We start from the raw sequence: 20,374 nt of genomic DNA on the forward strand, positions 1-20,374 counted from the left end.
TTTTATTTTTCAATGAAAAAAAAAACAATTTTCCATATGATATTGAAATAGTTTGGGTTAAAAATAAGTAACAACTTCCTTGGTGGCATTTCTAAATGGAACATTTCTTTCTTCAAACTAGTATAAAACTATGAATAAAAATTATATTCCTTATGTCAACTCAAAAGATATTACCATCCTCATCAGAACTCAGCAAAGATTCCTAGACAAGTTGAAAATGCATAATAACTACTTTTTTGTGCACCTTAATATTCCCCACCAACTTCACCAACTACATATGCTACCATCTTTAACTCACAATCATAGTAAAAATATAGTCCCTATTCCTTAACTATGCCTCTCTTCGTGAGGCAAGAGGGGTGCCTAGGGTGCAATTCACTCTCAGGGTCATACCAGTGCCACCCTGTAGCTGCATGACCCTGAAAGCCAGTCTTAAATTACGTCTTAGGCATCTCCCTTGCCTCTCACACTCATGGTGCATACTTCTCTTTCCTACCGCTACCCCTCTTACTTCTCTAATAGGTAACACCCGATTGTGATCAATCAAAATTTAATTCTGGTAAGCCAAATATCTAAAATGAAGTGATAAATTTAAATATAATTTTACATCCATTTAAAATCATGTTTTCACAGAAAATTTCTTGTTCATGATGTGATGGTATGATGAAAAATCATGAGGCAGTGATGCCTATATATATATATACACACACACACACACATATATATATATACTCATACATATATATATATATAACAAGATTCTACGTTGTTGGTGGTTTTTTAACCAGCTTGGGTTGCATGTACATACAGGTGACAGAGCTGTGCTGTATTTTATTCCCCTTCTTTTGGTAGCAGCATCCTAATTTTCTTCTGTTGAACTAACTTCTCTTATTTTGAAGCCATGTAGTTTGAGTGACACTAACCATTCCCACTCTCAGGTTCCTGAAATGAGCACAAAGTTCCTAGAATAGGTACATAACCCAGGCCTGGACAATCACTATATTTCCTTCCCCAAGCAGGAGTTCAGGAATGGGTATGTGACCCAATTGGACAACTAAAAGAAAAACTCAGTCCCAAAATTTTTGCCAGAACTAATTAGAAAGTTCTCTTCTGGCTGAGGTTGCTAAACTGAAAGAATGCAGTAGATGCCAACTTGTCAGAGAGCCAAGCCAGAGAAAACAAAAGCCAAGAGATGGAAAGAGAAATGAAAGCTCTGAAAATATTTTGTCCCTTGATCTAATCACACCCGAGTTCAGGTGAATTCTGGTGTGAATAGATGTAGCTTCTAGAATTTTGGAATTGCTGCTGAGAAACAATTCTCTCTGGATTTCCCATGTTTCTGCACAATCAGAGGCTTCTGAGCAAAAGGTACTACAAGAATAATTGCACAATATCCAGCCTTGGAAGCTAGAGAACATGTATCCTTAAAGACAGAGACCTCCAATAAGCTCTGGAGAAATAAACGCCTCTCTTTCCCTCCCCTGAAGATATTTACCTATATATTTTTTCTCATATTTCTTATGTTACTTTATTTTTTTTCTTATATTTACTTATATTCTAGGGCACTAAACCTAAAAACAGTTTCCCATTCTCCTCTGGAGAGATTTGCTTAATGAATAATCTCTCTCCCTCTATAGGGTAATTTCAGTTCTACAAGTGTTTCAGATTTAATAGTTACATGCAGCAATAAATTACCTTTTTTTATTAATTCATTCAACAAATATTTGCTGAGAGCCTATTTAGTGATGTGCCACGCACTTTCCTACAAAACATCTCAGACAAAAATTCCTCCCCCATGGAGACTGTATTCTAAAGAAAAAACAAAACACAAAATGAATACATAAAATACAGAGTATAAAGTCCCGATAAGTGCTATCAAGAAAAAGCAGGAAGAAGGCCTGGGTGGTGCAGTTGGTTAAGTGTACCACCCTTGGTTTTGGTTCAGGTCATGATCTCAGAGTCCTGAGATTGAGCCCCACGTCAGGTTCCAAGCTCAGTGCAGAGTCTGCTCCAGACTCCCTCCCTTTGACCCTACCTGCCCCCACTCTCTCTAAAATGAATAAATCTGAAAAAAGAAAAGAAAATGATCTCCAAGTTGGTAGAGGAGTAGGAGACCTTAGTTTTGCCTGATCTCAGGAATTCAGCCAGATCTATCAAATCACTCTGAACGCCTGCAAACTCAGAGATCAAAGAAAAGAATAGTTATAGCTCTACAAATAGAAAAGTGGCCACTTTCTGCAAGGTAGGGGCTGCAGATAAGTGAAGTGAATCTGGGGCGATACATGGGAAGATAAACTGTGGAAGGGGTCGGGGGGAGCCTCCCTAAGCCAGTTCCTGGACAGTGCTATAGCAGCAGAGCACAACATTGGAACTTTCAGAAGTCTCCTCAGGTGAGGAACATCCCTGCCTGAAAGGCACTCTGGTGACAAAATAGGGCAGAATCCTAAGTGGAATAGTGTGGTCTCAGAATCCTCAGGTCACAGGAAGACCAGGCAGAATTCCCAGACATCAGATCAGGGAAGCTGGCTGCAATCAGCAAGGCCAGGAGTGGGCTCTCAGCTCAGGGTTGCCATAAACCACGAACCCTTGCAGCACAGTCCAGCCACTGCTCTCAGAGCAGGGCCCCAGCAAGCAGCAGAACCACAGGGAGACCCCTTTCCCTCCCCTGCAGGAGCAGCGCAGAAGCATGCTTACAGGAGTATATAGGGTTTGGAGAATCAATGTGGGGTCATGAGTCTGAGATAGAAATCCTGGGCCACAGACTGGATGAGCATGGAGTGCAGAGGGAGACCAGGGAGACAGGAATAACTGACTGCTTTTCCCTGAGGGCACATGGAGAAGAGAAGCCCTGAGCTCTCAGGTCCAGGGCTGGAGACTGGAAGGCCACCATTTTCATTCTCATTTTCTAAAGCAGCACAGAAAGCCTTCAGGGAACAAAAGCCACATAAAGCAATCCAGAGTCACTTGAACTTAACTTGGCCCCCTGGGCAAGGGGGGTACAATTCTACCTGGGGCAAAGACACCTAAGCATCAGGGCAACAGGCCCCTCCCCCAGATGATCAGTAAGACCATCCAGCTAAGACCAAGTTTACGGATTACACAGAACTGCAAAATTCCAGCGCTAGGAAAAAATAGTATATAGAATTCATGGTTTTTTTCTCATGATTCTTTAGTCTTTCAATTTTTTTTTTCATTTTCTTGTCAACCAGTTTCTTATTTTGTCAACTCTTTAAGACCTTTTTAATTTTCATTTTTACAAAATATAAAATAAATAAAATAAAATAAAAAAGAAATATCTATACATATAAAGATAGATAGATAGATATTTCTTTCTTCCTTTCTTTATAATTTTGGGATGTAGTTTCTTCTAACAAACAGACCAAAATACACGCAGGATATAGTATATTGCTCTGTTCTATTCACCTATACTCTTCATCTATACTTTTTTTTTCTTTTAATTTTCATTTTTACAGTTACATTCTATCCTTGCATTGTATTTAATTTTATTATATTAAGTTTCTCTTCCTTTACAATTTTGGGATCTAGTTTTCTAACAAAAAAATAACAAAATACACACAGGATCCAGTGTCTTGCTCTGTTCTGTTCGCCTGATTATATTCTCTCTCTCTTTTTTTTTAAATTTTTTTTTTCTTTTTCAGTTTCAAGTGTCTTCTGATTTGTTTACTGTATATTTCTCTGGGGTCGTTGTTGCTATTTTAGTATTTTGTTCTCTCATTTATCTATTTTTCTCTGAACAGAATAAGATAGAAAAACTCCCTTCAAAAAAGAGAACAAGAGGCAGTACTGACTGCCAGGAACTTAATTAGTATGAATATAAGTAACATGTTGGAATTAGGATTCAGAATAATGATTATAAAGATCCTAGCTGGGCAGGGATGCCTGGGTGGCTCAGTCAGGTTAAGTGTCTGCCTTCAGCTCAGATCATTATCCCAGGGCCCTGGGATAGAACCCTGCATCAGGCTCCCTGCTCAGTGGGGAGTCTGCTTCTCCCTCTCCCCCCACTTGGGTATACGTGCACACTCTCTCTCTCTCTTGCTTGCTCACTCTCTCTCTATCTCAAATAAATCAATAAAATCTTTTAAGGAAAAAAAAAGATATTAGTTAGCCTTGAAAAAAGCATAGAAGACAACAGAGAATTCCTTTCTGGAAAAATAAAATAACTAAAATCTAAAATCTAATCAAGTTGAAATTAAAAAGGCTATCAATGAGATGCAATAAAAAATGGAGGTTCTAACTGCTAGGATAAATTAGGCTGAAAAGAGAATTAGTGATATAGAAGACCAAATGAGAAGCAAGGGCAAAAATGAACTATTGGGATTTCATCAAGTTCAAAAGCTTTTGCACAGCAAAGGAAACAGTTAACAAAACCAAAGGACAACTAACAGAATGGGAGAAGATATTTGCAAGTGACATATCAGATAAAGGGCTAGTATCCAAAATCTATAAAGATCTTAGCAAACTCAACACCCAAAAAACAAATAACCCAATGAAGAAATGGGCAGAAGACATGAACAGACATTTCTGCAAAGAAGACATCCAGATGGCCAACAGACACATGAAAAAGTGCTCCACATCACTCGGCATCTGGGAAATACAAATCAAAACCACAATGAGATATCACCTCATACCAGTCAGAATGGCTAAAATTCACAAGTCAGGAAATGACAGATGCTGGCGAGGATGCGGAGAAAGGGGAACCCTCCTACACTGTTGGTGGGAATGCAAGCTGGTGCAACCACTCTGGAAAACAGCATGGAGGTTCCTCAAAATGTTGAAAATAGAACTACCCTATGACCCAGCAATTGCACTACTGGGTATTTACCCTAAAGATACAAACGTCGTGATCCGAAGGGGCACATGCACGTGAATGTTTATAGCAGCAATGTCTACAATAGCCAAACTATGGAAAGAACCTAGATGTCCATCAACAGATGAATGGATAAAGAAGATGTGGGATATATACACAATGAAATACTATGCAGCCATCAAAAGAAATGAAATCTTGCCATTTGCAACGATGTGGATGGAACTAGAGGGTATCATGCTTAGTGAAATAAGTCAATCGGAGAAAGACAACTATCAAATGATCTCCCTGATATGAGGACGTGGAGATGCAACATGGGGGGTTAGGGGGGTAGAAGAAGAATAAATGAAACAAGATGGGATTGGGAGGGAGACAAACCATAAGTGACTCTTAATCTCACAAAACAAACTGAGGGTTGCTTGGGGGAGAGGGGTTGGGGGAGGTGGAGTTGGGAGAGGGGGGTGGGGTTATGTACATTGGGGAGGGTATGTGCTATGGTGAGTGCTGTGAAGTGTGTAAACCTGACGATTCACAGACCTGTACCCCTGGGGATAAAAATACATTATATGTTTCTAAAAAAATAAAAAAAAATTTATTTATTTATTAAAAAAAGACCAAATGATGGAGAATAAAGAATGTGAAAAAAAGAGAGATAAACATCTACTGGATCATGAGGAGAGAATTTGAGAGATAAGTGATACCATAAAGCGAAATACTAGAATAACTGGGATCCTAGGAGAAGAGAAAAGAAAGGAGGGGGAAGCAGAAGGTATACTGGAGCAAACAAAAGCTGAGAACCTCCCTAATCTGGGGAAAGAAACAGGCATTCATGTCCAGGAGGCACAGAGAACCCCCCCCCCTTGAAATCAATAAAAATAGGTCAACTCCTCAAAATACAATAGGGAAAAATAAAACAAGATGAAATGAGAGAGAGAGACAAACCATAAGAGACTCTAAATCATAGGAAACAAACTGAGGGTTGCTGAAGGGGAAAGGGTAGGGGGGTAAATGGGTGATGGATATTAAGGAGGGTGTGTAAGGTAATGAGCATTGGGTATTATGAGACTGATGAATCACTTAACTCTACCTCTGAAACCAATAATGTACTACATATTAACTAATTGAACTTAAATTTTTAAAAAATAATAAAATTAAGGAAGGAAAAGAAAAAACAAAGCAGAAAAAGGTAACAAGAAGTATGGGAGAGGGAGACAATTACAAACTGATGTTAGTTGATCAAAGACTTAGAACATAAAGTGATATTTGAGCCAGGGCCTAAGGGAGATAACGAAGGAGGTCACATGGGTATCTGGAGAAGAGCATTCCAGTCCAGGGTAACAGTAAGTGTGAAGCACTTATTTAAGATCGAGCAAGGAGGCCTGCATGGTAGAGACAACAGAAAAATCTGAGTTCAGAGAAAGATCCTGCATGAAGAAGGAAGAGCAGGACACAAAAACTAGCTCATTATGAGGTCTTGAACTTCTACTCTGAGTTACACGGGAAGCCACTGCAAGACTCTGAGGAAAGAAACTATCTCTTATTTTTTAAAAGGATGACACTAATATTCTGAGTCTAATTTTCTGAGAGCCAAAGTACTAGCAGGGAGCCTTGTTAGGAATTACACAGAAGAGAGGACAGATGGTGCTGAATCAGAGTGAACTCCAAATAGAGGGGGTGAGAACTTGGTCAGATTTCATATATATTTTAAAGGAAACAGAGTATGCTGAATTACCGTGTAGTGGAAATAAAAGAAAAGGAGTCAAGGATAACTTCAAGGTTTAGGGTCTGATCAAAAACAAGGATGGAGGGTGCCAGGGCGGCTCAGTGGCTTAAAGCCTCTGCCTTCAGCTCAAGTCATGATCCCAGGGTCCTGGGATCAAGCCCCACACTGGGCTCTCTGCTCAGCGCGGAGCCTGCTTCCCTTCCTCTCTCTCTCCCTGCCTCTCTGCCTGCTTGTGATCTCTGTCTGTGAAATAAATAAATAAAATCTTAAAAAAAAAAAAAAGAAAGAAAAGGTATGGAGGTGCCATCTACAGATATGGGAAGGATTAATATTTTTTAACTAGTTTTCTATCACTACAATATAAAAGAAGCTTGACAACTATAAAATTTATGCCAGAAATCAGGTAATACAAGTGACAGCCCTAAAATGTGGAACTGAGTCAACAGCAGAAAGTGGAGAGTATTTGGTATCCCTCTATTGTGGGACGAGAAGTCAGCAATCCTTAATCAGTAAAGCCGCCGGCAAACTGCCACCTCTTGTAAACTGGACTATGGGCCTACTAAGGATAGGATACTTAATAAAAAAATGTTAGGATACTGGTATATTGTCAACTCTGCAGCAGCCTTCAGTAAGGTCATTCAAAAAAGAAGCACACTTTGAGTGAAGTCTTTTTTTTTTTTTCCCCTGACACAAAGAGAGAGATCACAAGCAGGGCGGAGCAGCAGAGAGAGAGGGAGAAGCAGGCTGCCCACTAAGCAGGGAGCCTGACACAGGGTCAATCCTGGGACCCCAGGATCACAATCTCAGCCGAAGGCAGACACTTAACTGAGCCACCCAGGCACACAGAGTGAATTCTTAATAAAAGAAAATCTTGGGGCACCTGGGTGGCTCAGTCGTTGGGCATTTGCCTTCAGCTCAGGTCATGGTCTCGGGATCCTGGGATTGAGCCCTGCTTCGGACTCTCCGCTCCGCCCGAAGCCTGCTTCCTCCTCTCCCACTCTCCCTGCTTGTGTTCCCTCTCTTGCTGTATCTGTCTGTCTGTCAAATAAGTAAATAAAACCTTTAGAAAAAAAAAAGAAAAAGAAAAGAAAATCTTTCAGCCTCTCATCACAAATCCAAGACAGCTGATAATCTTGCAATTTACAGGGATGAAAATTAAATATCCCTAAACTAAAATTAGAGCATTTAACCACACAAAAACAAAATATGAGAGAAGCCTAATGCTCCAGGCCCATCCCCAAGCATCCTAGCATATTTACTCATTATAAAGAACCATCCACAGGGTGCCTGGGTGGCTCAGTCGGTAAAGCATCTGATTCCCAGTTTCAGCTCAGGTCATGATTTCAGGGTCAGGAGATCAAGCCCCGCTTCTGACTCAGCACTCAGCAGAGGGTCTGCTTGAGATTCTCTTTCTCCCTCTCCCTCTGCCCCTTCCCCCACTCGTGTCTTCTCTCTCTCTCTCTCTCTCTCAAATACATAAATCAATCTTCAAAAGAAAAAAAAAAGGACTATCCACTGTGACACATCGTAGAAGCAGGGACAAATTAGCTCTGAGTTATTACCCAGAGACAATGATCTCAATGGCTAGAAAAAGAAGCCAACAAGAAAACTGTGAAATTGAGGATCTACATGGTTTCTCAACTCACTATTACTGGCATTTTAAACTGGAAAATTCTCTGTTGTAGGAAGCTGTCCTGTCCACTGTAGGATGTTCAACAGTACTATTGGGATCCACCTACTCGATGCTAGCAATATCTACCTACTTCCCCTGTCCCAGCCTCCCATTATGAAACAAAGATATCTCCAGACATTGCCAAATGTCCCCTGACATAAGAATTGCCCCATGATGTGAAAACACTGGGTTACAGTGATAGGCAAATTGTTTAGAGGCCTACCAGGCAATGATTTGTTCAAGAACTAGGATTCAGACTTTAGGGACTTGAGAGAAGTTGATCAAATACAAATAAATAAAACACTAAGTTTATAAAAAGTTGTGTTGCCTGAGAAATTCCCAACAAAGATTTGTTACTGCTCAACCTCTAAGATAGCTCCTGTGAGCCCAAAACCTCATTAAAAGAGAGTTGTTGAGGCAACGCAGTCCCCAGTACAGGAATCTCTCAATGCTCATCTTGGCTGTAACTAGGAGAAAAGAAAACAAAAAAGACCTTCCTAGGTGGTAGACCCATAAACAGCCATATTGGCTCATCAAAAAGCTTCTTCCGCTGCCAGGGCAAAAAGTCCTCGCCACACCTATCGTGAAATATGCACTTGTCATGGAATGGAAAATCTCTGTGGGATGTTTCTCTTTTTTCTCTTCCCTAATTGAGAATTTTTATTGTCTTTATGCTATTTTTCTTCCACCACTGAACACAAGCTTTATTACAACTGGTTATATTTATCATTTAACCATAAGTTCCTAGACCCTAAGGTTATCTATGCAAACAGAACAGAGAAATTACCCAAAGATCTTAGACTTAAAGTTAGATGCAATACTTAAATGAGTCTTTGAGTTGCCTTCCTTTGCTGGGGGGCAGGTGTAAAGGTATTGGAAGTTGTAAGTGAAAAATTTGCACTAAGGTGAGGGCATTTTTTTCAAGGTTGCACATGTGTGGAAGGATAAGAAGGCACCCTGGGAGGCTTATAGTGAATCTCCTGGTTATGCTTACCCAGCATCCACTGCCCCTTCCCACAGTCAAGTCACACTGCAGTCTTTCTCTCAGTGACCTTGGTCCACATGATTCAGACCATGTAAGTGACCATACTCCTACTCCCAGTGCCGGCAATTAGTACCTGGATCCAGATCGGGCCTATTATCAGATGCTATTCCTCTGACCAGAGACATCAAGGATAGAAACATGACCCAATTCCTTCAACGAGATGTACTCCCAAGATTTATACTAAAACTATGGGTAAGAGAAACATTTTTTACATTGGGCCTGCTAAACTGAAGGATTATAAGCCTAGAGCCATCAGAGGGTGCCATATGGAGAAAACCTATCTGAAAGTCCCTGTAACACAAGAGAAAGCCACTGAGTATGTCATGAGATTACTGTTCAAACCCTAAAATCATTTGCATTTGAAGAAGCACACTCCTGTTTGAGCCAGTGGCCCAACTAGTTTGGGTAGGGTTTTGATCTCATGCAACTAGAAGGAACTGAAGTTTATCAGAGAAAATGATAGGTGATTTTCAAATGAAAAAAACTAAAGCTATAAGAGTTAAATTATTTGCCTAAATTCGTACAACAAATAACTGGTATTGGTGATTCAACCCTAGGCAGGTCTGGTTCTAATATGAATGCTCTTTCCACTACATCATACTCTCTTTCAGGAAATCAGTCTGAAACTTCTCTTTACTTTATAATTATCTGGAGCCATAAGGTAAGTCCTTACATGGAGTGAGTACTCTAATAACATTTGTTGCATGACCAAAAAAGGAAGAGTCATATGTCCTGCTTTCTCTCCCACTCCTGTACAACCCACCTCTCATGTTACATGGAACATTTCTGAATTATTTTTATAATACAGACCTACTTGAGAACATGTCTCTCTTTACCACCTTCACCCTCCTCCAAAAACTGTATTACTATATATAATAAAAGCAAGTGTCTCTAAGCCAAGATGCTTCGATTCAAGAACACCAGTTCCAGCCATAGGGTAAATCAAACCACAGGCTCCAAACTACAAAAGAGAAATCAGAACCTTAGAAAAAGCCTATCACCAAGGTCTAGCTACTCTTCTGTAATAATTAACTGTGAAACTATCCTATAAGTGAGGATACTACTATTCAAGTTAATATTTTAAGATATTTGTAAGAACTACATTAACTTCCAAAAAGGAGCAGCTATGTATAAAGTCAGATCTCTTTCAAATATTATTAACGGGGACAGAGAAGGGAAGTGGGACAGGATTTATGAATATAAAATCCCTGACATTTTCAAGAAATCTGTCTAAAACCATGAGAATTTTTGACAGAGCTGGAACACTCAGTAACAATGCTTCACAAGTCAAGTTTTGTTTTCCTAGGTGTGGTGGACTGATTCACAACCACGTCAAAGACTCACTGGATTCAACATCCCATTTTTACACTTGCTCTAAAATATCTACTTTCTGGCTAACATCTACCACTTCCTTGGACTTATTTACTTTTTCTTTATTTACAACAGCTGATTTTTTTTTTTCAGGAAATTTTTTTTTACAAAGAAACAATGTTTGATCACTTGACAAAAGTTATAATATAGGACAACCTCAAGCAGAAAACAAAGCCAAGACAAGATGTAAACACTGGGCAGTTAGCTAGGTCATGCATAGACGAGGGTCTCATTTCCGATTATAATTCACTGGAGCAAAACTGCAAATATTTCAACACAGACCTTTAGAATCACTTCCAGATAGTTTAAACTGCTGTCAAATCCAGGTTTGCTGATGGTTTATTATATTTAGACATTTACCATTTCCATTCATTTCAGGTTTAGCCTATAAAAGAACTAAATTCAAAACCCAGTTAACACTTTATAGCTGGGTCTCCTAGGATATAGGATGTGATCTGACAATGGTTTCAGATCACAAAAAGAAAACACAAGCTAGGGGGACACCTGGGTGGCTCATTCGATTAACCATCTGCCTTCAGCTTAGGTCATGATCCCAGGATCCTGGGATCAAGTCCCACATCGGGCTCCCTGCTCAGCGGGGAGCCTACTTCTCCCTCTCCCTCTGCCTGCCACTCCCCCTGCTTGTGCCCACTCACTCACTCACTCTCACTCTCTCTCTGACAAATAAATAAAATATTAAAAAGAAAAAAAAGGGACACCTGGGTGGCTCAGTGGGTGAAGCATCTGCCTTTGGTTCAGGTCATGATCCCACTGTCCTGGGATCGAGTCCTACATCACACTCCTTGCTCAGCAGGGAGTATGCTTCTCCCTCTGCTTGCCCCTACCCTTGCTTGTGCCTGCTCTCTCGCTCTGAAAAATAAATAAGTAAAACCTTAAAAAGGAAAGAAAGAAAGAAAAAACAAGGTATCCAATTTACAGAGTTGTCAAGAAAATCAAACAAATGCATAAAAAGTGTCTAACAGGGGCGCCTGGGTGGCTCAGTGGGTTAAGCCTCTGCCTTCAGCTCAGGTCATGATCTCAGGGTCGTCAGATCAAGCCCCGCATCAGGTTCTCTGCTCAGAACGGAGCGTGCTTCCCCCCCCCCCCTCTCTCTGCCTGCCTCTGCTTACTTGTGATCTCTGTCAAATAAATAAATAAAATCTTTTTTTAAAAAAGTGTGTAACACTTTCAGCAGGCACCAAACAAATGTTAATGCCCCTCCCCCATAACAGTGTCTGAATCTATGTAATTTACTCAAAAACTTCTACTGACAGAGACTATTTCTACCTTGAAGGTTAAAATGTTTAAGAGGGAAGAAAAAAAGTAAATATATGAACAAATAATTTTAACACAATATGTTATATTATTTATACACATATATTATATACATACTTGTATATATCAGTAGTAAGAGAAAGAACTCAGTTTCTTGCTTTGTAAAAATTTTGTTATATATAAACCTAGATAAAGATCCTATGGGCACCTAGGTGGCTCAGTCAGTTAAGCATCTCCTTTCAGTTCAGGTCACAATCCTGGGGTCCTGGGATTGAGCCCTGCATCCGGCTCCCTACTCTGCGGGGAGTCTGCTTCTCCCTCTCCCTCTGCTCCTTCCCCCTGCTCATGCTCTCCCTCTCTCTCAAAAACAAATAATTAAAATTTTTTTAAAAAAATGGAAAAAGACCCTATGCTTTGTCCAATATAACTTTATAAATAATCGGAATAGTGAACTAGAAAGTTGTCATTAATAATTATCTGAGAAAAATACATTGTTTAGATCTCTTTAATTACTAGTGCCAATTTATTCAATACAAAGGAAGCTAAACGGCCTCACAAAGTGATGATATTTACCAGAATATATACATTTAGAGTAAATTCAGAATGGATATGAAATGTGACAGTGACTGGATCTGCATCGTTAGAAAGTCTACCATAAACCACAGATTACATACTAAAAAATAAGTGTTGCTTGAGAATGTTTCCTTTGCTCCTAGAAAATCTGAAAAACCTTAATGAAAGCTGAAATAATGGTTAACCTATATAAGAAAATATACACAAAGCATGTGATTCTGAAGGAAATATAGTTCAAGAGAAGGTAGAGACACTGTATAAACATTTTCATGAAAAAGTGGTATGGCAACTTGAGAAGATACGGATCCAGTTATGATCCAAACTGAATATTAGTAAGAATCAAATGACTCTTCCTTTGTATAATGTGGTATCAACAATAAAGCCTGGACCAGCTAGCAAGAGAAGCTTGGGAAGTCCTGCCCAACTGGATAATCAAAGAGCAGAAAGGACAGGAACTACAGAAGTGTTCAACTCCAAGGACAACATATCCAAGAAACAGCAGCAAGTATTAGGTATTGCAGTCCAAGAACTAACTCTTCATCTTTGTGACAATGCAGCAGCCTTTCTGATCACATCAGAAATATTCTTGTTCTGCACACCCCAGGACACAAGAGTAAAAAATGAGAACCTTTTCTGTAATACATACTAATGATGTAATGCAAAATTATCTAGACTTCATTTTAGAAGAAAAAAATTATTTAACAATAGAATTGTTATGGGTCTGAAGGGATCACTTAAAATTTTCAATTAAATTTACTGGTATTTTATGGAGATAGTTATATCCTAGATCCACAAAGCTTTGGAGAAATACCACTTGCTAATCAAGGATTCAATAAACATTGGTTTTCTAAGTTTTCACCTCTAACTGTATATTAGATATACTATATCCATTCTGGACGACCTATTTAAAAGCACAGCAATGTAATTTTAAAGATACTTTTCTGAATGAATCAGTGTAAAGATCATTTTTATACACTAAACACTTAGAGTATAAATATTCTAGCATTAACGGCTTCCCTTTCTCCTAAAACCATTTGTCCTATGGTGTGGGGTGGCTCAGTAGGTTAAGCATCTGCCTTTGGCTCAGGTCATGATCTCAGAGTCCTGGGACTGAGCCTTGTGCTTGGGCTCCCTGCTCAGCAGGACATCTGCTTCTCCCTCTCCCTCTGCTGTTCCCCCTACTTGGTCTGTCTCTCTCCCCGACTCCTTGCTCTGTCAAATAAATTAAATAAAATCTTTTTAAAAAATAAATAAATAAAACCATTTGTCCCACTACAGAAATGCTTTTTCTGCAAGTAAAATAGTTTATACTGGAAACTTCAATATTTCTAGAACAATCCATACTATTTTATTTACAATAAAGACCATGGAGTTATTGCTCACATGTTTTGAAATGCTCATTATCAGTTATTTTGATTTTTAAATGAAAACTCTTCATTATTGGTTACATAATATTAATATAGCAGTCTTTTCTTCTGTAGCATTACAAGACTCACAAAGGAAGAGGCATTCATTTCAGGAAAATGTAGAAGTAACTTGGGTCTCAACGCAAGTACTATAAACTGTGTCTCGAGGATTATCAACTACTAATAATAGTTATACACATTCTTAAATAATTTGCTTTCTTTGAGACAACAGAGTAGATTCAAATTTATCCCATAATGATGTCACTCTTAGTCATTTGCATTCTGATATGCTTTCTTGTACGGGGGTTGGGTGAGATGGAATTATAGATAGCATGCTAGGAAACTGCCCATTAGAATATGTCATACATGTAAATATCCTATCCTTGAGTCGGAAAAAAATTGAGAGTCACTGACTTAGATACAAAATTTTGTTTTATTGCCAGACAATATATAAAAACTATGTGGTCCAACTCCTGACTCTTTATTCAGCTCAGTGCTTATTTCATGACACCCTGGTCTGTGCATTTAAATTACAAGTGGGTGTTTTTTAGGAGTTAGAATCCTATACTTAGAGAATACACATTTTGAAATGGGGAGATATATATATATATATATATATATAAAATAAAGTCCCCTAAAGAATAATCATACACATTAGTAGTAGCAGGAAAAGACTCACATAAGAGTTTTAAGTATATTACCCTGAAAATAAAGCTTAAGTTTTATACAGGTTAAGTCAATGCAGTTTAAGGAAAGGAGGAATACTAGTTAAAAATTTAAGAAAGTGACATTTAGCTTTTCTGTAACACTTTTTAGTAAATATTTGTGGTTAAAATGAAAGGAATTTTGGGAATCCATCCACCAACAGATGATAATCTAAGGTGAAAGGAAAATAATTCAGGAATTCAGACAACTAGACATATTTTGAGGTAAAAAGCCTTTAAAGTTAATTTCCAATTACCCCTATTGAGACACGGCAATTGAAGAACTATAAAAGAACAGCTAATAGGAGATAATACTAATTATTTCCTTTGTACAAATACAAATGTCATTTGATTTACTTAATGTAGATTACTAAACATCCAAAGTCTAAAGTTGGGGACTTTTAGGATGGTAGAATAAATACAGAAATACTAGAAGAGATAAAATTAAAGCTACCATGTAGGGAAATTAATACGAAAGTTGAGAACTTCCTAAATTCAGATATTTTACCTAGACTGTCTCATTCTTCTTCATGACAACCTGGTGAGGCAATCTTACCATCCTCATTTTACAGATGAGGGAACTATGATTTAAAGAGATTACATAACTTGCCCAAGATCCCACAAAAGGAAATTCTGATTTGTGACTGAAACCCAGATTAGTTTACCTCCAAAAGAAATGAATCTTCTTTCACTACACTCTGCAACCTGGCAAAAAGCACCTACATTAAAAATATTTGTATTTTAATTAAAACTTTCAAAAGCAGGAAATGGTATCAAGCTTATAATAAGAGAGGAGGATATAGAGACTAAATATTAGTCATTGTTTGATAAGTATATATAAGAATTTAAGAAATAATTCCAAGTCATCCATGACAATTTTATAAATTTTATAGTTTTATAAAGCTAAATATTTAATATGCCCCCAAATGGAGAAATCCAAAAATTTTTACAGAAATGCACTAAGTAAACTTCAACTGACCTAGGTATTTTGAACACAAAGAAAAAACTTGAGAGATCCCATATTTTTTCAGCCATACAGCAGTTTCACATGGGAAACTAGGATTATATTTATAAGCTAAGAAAAAGTGGGAAATTGCTTGTCTAATTTCTTTTGTTCTGACTCTAAACTGTCCTCTATTTATTGTTTTCCATTTTTCCTCCAGATCTTGGAGCTCTCTTTTTTTTTTTTTTAATTTAATTGAATTTTTTTTTTCAGTGTTCCAAAATTCATTTTTTATGTACCACACCCAGTGTGGAACCCTCTTTTATATTAGGGTACCCAAGTTTCAAGTTCTGGAACTGCAAGTTTGGGTGCGGGTGCAGATACACTGTAATAAAGACCATAGTACTACAATGACTGGTGGAGTGTTACAGAAGAAAAAAAAGTTTCAGTAATTTTCCAAAGTATTAACTATCATGGAATTATTGGTGACTTTTCTTTTCTATACTCTTTTGTTGTTGTTGTTGTTATTGTTTTAATGTAAGTTCTATACCCAACATGGGTCTTGAACTCATAACCTTGAGATGAAAAGTTCCACGCTCTACTGACTGAGCCAGCCAGGCACCCCATCTTTATAGTCCATTTAGCTGATCTTAAAGCATTTAACTTCTATAAAAAAGATAAAAATAGTAAAGAAAGAAGAAGAGAGGGAGGGAGGTAAAAAACAAACAAACAAAAACTGGACCTTCAATTTAAAAATATTTAAACATCTTATACTTTTTGAAGTTCCAAAACTATGACCTGCTTGTTCTTTTTAATCTCTCAGGTGGTGTGGTAAATTAACCATATATAACCATACATGCCAAAGTCAACTGAGATATGGAGAAATAGTATGAAGACAATCTAAGATCTATAGATTCTGAGACATAGCTCTTAATTCAATATTTAAGAAATTAGTCATATAAATGAGCTAAGGATGAAAAACATTTAGGGTATACTAAAACTGAAAAGCAGGATTCAAATACTTAAAGAAGAATGCATAAATTTCCTAAGTATGGAAAAATTACAAATACTTATTTAAATGTTTCTAGGTAATTACTTCATTGTCCATGAAATAGTTCTACTAAAAAAGGTTCCCACTAAAGTTCTACTTTGTTTTTTAGTCCTACTAAAAAAAAAAAAGTTTATTATTGACACACTGAATAATCGAAAAACACTAATAATCGAAACACTGAATAATCGAAAAAGACAGTCCTTTAGTCCTGTCCTCAGAAGAAGATGCTCATTCAAAAGCAAAGTACAAAACTATCATCTTTTACTACAGGAGTCCAATTTTAAAACAAGCTTTTATTTGTATAACAAGTTTATTGATTTCTTTTTTTCCTTATTATCAAAATGCAACTTACTCATCTGGGCCCTGATGTACAAACATGACTTCCCACTGACAAGATTGCTTTGTAAGTCTCGTGGAAATTAAATCACTATAGTTTTTATAAACACTATTTCCATCTGCAAGCCGAAATTAAGCTCCTTATAATATTATGGTATGTTACATATTTATGCCAGTTTTCAAACTTGATCATTTCAGGTCCCCTTTTCCTTTATATTTACTATATGTAATGGCTATCTGGGAACTGTTATTGCTGTGTAGGTAGTTGGGTAGTTACTGCACAATTCAACCTTACCTCATTGTTTGAAAATTTTCATGGTAAAATAAAAAAGAAAATTAAATGGCAGCTTGAAAGTTCACAGACCAGATTTATAACAATGTAATAATTGAAGATGAAAGTGATTTGTCTACCGAAAGTGTGAGTTATTACTTCCAAACTACTGACATCAACCTTTAAGGTAGTGTGGAAGCTGCAATAACCAGACTCTAAATTATTTACCTGGTATGTATCTAATGCTGCCTACTATCAGTGCAGAAAAGAAACAGATCTTGACCAAAGGCCTTTCAGGGAAAAAACAGGGGAAAGGTTTCCAAGTATGCCTACCTATTCTCTCTCTCTCTCTCTCTCTCTCTCTCTTTTTTTTTTTTTTTTTTTTTAAGATTTTATTTATTTGACAGAGGGAGATCACAAGTAGGCAGAGAGGCAGGTAGAGTGAGGGGGGGAAGCAGGCTCGCTGCTGAGCAGAGAGCCCGTTGTGGGGCTCCAGAGAGCCTGTTGTGGGGCTCGATTCCGGGGGGCCCTGGGATCATGACCTGAGCTGAAGGCAGAGGCTTTAACCCACTGAGCCACCCAGGCGCCCCCTACCTATTCTCTTAATATATTCTCAGTACCTTTGGAAGCATAGTCCTCTTGGTTCAAGCAAAATCTAGCAAAAATGATTCCTGGATTACCAAAGATTACATTCAGTCTTCCTTTGCATTCTGACAAATGAGTGCTTCTTGAATATCTTTCTAAGGACTATAAAGGTATACCAAGGCTACCACACTACATTCGTGAAATAAGTACATTTTGCAAGGTTTTTTCAAATCCTATTTGAAATCCTATTCCCATTCCATAGGTTAAAGTGCTAATCACTAAAACAGTTTTGACTTTTTATTAATTTTTCTGTAAAACACTTTAATACATAGTGCCTTCACTGGGGAAATTGTTTTATTATCTTAAAATACCTGGGAAAGAGGGAAATGGTACTACTGCACCTTTAAAACAGTTTATATCAAAGTGACAGTGAGACCACTAAGAATATACGCAGCTACTTACGAATTAAAAGAAATAAAGAAAGATAAAGACCTTTTTTTTTTCACCGTTAAGGAGAAAGAAAATGAAAGCCTACCAGCCTTAATAAATTATTAGATTTGGGACTGCACAGCACTAAAAATCAAGATCACAAACGTACAAAGTAAAAAACGACAACCTCACAGTTAATTTGTGCACGACGTACCCGGCCCGGCTCTACCGACACCAACCGAATTAGCGTTTCAGAAACTTGATAGTAAGAAGACAGAGGCAGAAAACTAACCCTCGGAAAGTAAGCCTCGAAACATCTCCTCAACCCTAAATGGCAAAGAGAGTACAGAGCAGAAATTGCCCGGCTGCATGAGCTTCACACTTAATAGTTTTTCTCTTGACTATGTCTTGGGGGTCACCTCTGGCCAGGACAGGAGCAGGGATCGAAGGTGGGGGATAAAAGCGGGAGGCCGGGAAGCTGATGCTTGGGAGATGGGCTGGGGACCGGCTGCACGCATCAAGGGAGACTTCAGGGCCCGAGAGGTAGGATGGCATTGAAGGAACACCTAGGGGTTGGGAGTAGCCACCCCAGCTGGAGGACCAAGCCAGGAGAGGAGTGCTAGAGGAGAAGGGGGTGCGGGCGTGATGGGTGGTGCCCACAGCAGCGCTTACTCCGCCCCACACCCCGCAGCCCACCGACCCGGCGACGGGGCGGGGCTGCTGCGCCCGCCTCAGCCCTTTCGCGCCGGCACCCGCCCCCTCAGCCTCCAGTCCGGGGTTGGTGGGAGGGGCCGGCCTCGCCGGGCCGGGTCTACAGCCCAGACTGAACCCCAACCAAGAATGCTCCGCCGCGAGTGGAGGACGGGCGGGAGACCCTGCAGCCTGGGGCGGGAGTGGGGGGGTAGCCGAGGGCGGAGGAAGAGCCTTCGGCGCAGCCGCCGCAGCCAGGGCTGAGTCCCAGGCGCCCCCCTGCGGGCAGGGAGTGTTGCCCCCGTTCTCCGCCTGTCTGCCCTCCACTTCCCCCCCCCTCGGCGTTGCCCCAGGCAACAGCGCCAGCCGCCGGCGGCGCGAAACTCACCTACCTAGAACCTGACAAGCAGGAGCCCCTCAGAACCGGGAGCCAGTCGCCACCCCGCGTCACGGGGGCCGCCACAGCCAATGGGCGCCGCTGTCACGAGCCTCTGCGGCCAATCAAACTGCACTCCGGTCTTCGGGCACCCTCGAGGCCCCAGCCAATGGGCACGAACTGGAGGCGGGAGCTGCCGCCCGGCCCCCAACCCCCTCCTCCCCCACCTCCCAGGAGGCGGGGCGCGGCCGATTGGCCCTGGACCCAGAGGGGTGGGATTCGGGCTCCAGGCCAGGTGGGCGCGCGCGGACCTGGGGCTGCGGACGCGGCGATGCGGGGGCGTGGGTCTGTGGCTGCCGCCCTCTGGGTCCGCTACCCGGCTCGGGTGGGGTCTCGAGGTCCTCCTGTTCGTACTGCCCTCCTGGTCCCTGTGACCCGCTCCTCTCTACCCGGCGTCCAGGGCTGCGGGGGTGGGAGTGAGGGCGGGATGGGGCGGGAGGCGGACGGCGGCGTCACAGGAAACTTTGGGAGGCTCGCCTGGCCGCGACCGGGAAGTGGCCGGGCCAGGGGCTGATAAGCTGGGGCCGCCTGGAAGGGACTACCCCGCGGGTCGGCAGCCGGAAAGGAATTCGGAGGGTGGGGGCGGAGGCGTGATTAAAATGTTAAGTGTGCCCGCGGGGTGCTGGGCGAGCCAGGGAGCTGGGAGCTGAATCGCAAAGAACGGAAGCTGCTTTGGGGCCGCGGACCCCACACCCCTGAATACGCACTTTTCACGCTCAGAATCATTGACCTTTTACTGTACATTGATACTTTTAGAATGGTTTTCGGCTAAGGCAGGAACTGTGTCTTTCTCATTCCTGTAATTCCCAGTGCCTCAGACTGTCTTTTAAAAAAGAGGGTTAGACACTCAGTGCTGGAATTGGGATGGATGCTGTTAAACCTAAAGCAGGTCCTACGAGTGTCCCATGTAATAACAAGCGCTTACCTCTTCCAGAGTCTAGAATGCGGGAAGAACCCAAGTTGGTTTGCTCTGCCAGTGGGGATTGGTTCAGAAGCGTCCTTCACCAAAAGAAGTTGGTGGAAAATGAGTAATGTGAGC

The 20,374-nt window shown here is 40.3% G+C and overlaps 1 protein-coding gene across 4 annotated transcripts in view; it reads right to left on the bottom strand.

The window, feature by feature from the left end:
- Positions 1 to 19,674, bottom strand: part of FER (FER tyrosine kinase) — a 466,540-nt gene extending 446,866 nt beyond the window's left edge. Inside the window, exon 1 of one of the 4 annotated variants that reach the window (XM_045999916.1) lies at positions 19,292 to 19,674. The gene's annotated coding sequence lies outside the window, so the exon portion shown is untranslated. Of the gene's footprint in view, positions 1 to 19,287 lie in introns of all 4 variants that reach the window. The other 3 variants (XM_045999920.1, XM_045999919.1, XM_045999918.1) reach the window with 3 other exon arrangements.
- Positions 19,675 to 20,374: the final 700 nt, after the last annotated feature.

The sequence above is a fragment of the Meles meles genome, chromosome 3 (assembly GCF_922984935.1).
Source record: "Meles meles chromosome 3, mMelMel3.1 paternal haplotype, whole genome shotgun sequence".
NCBI classification, from domain to species: domain Eukaryota; kingdom Metazoa; phylum Chordata; class Mammalia; order Carnivora; family Mustelidae; genus Meles; species Meles meles.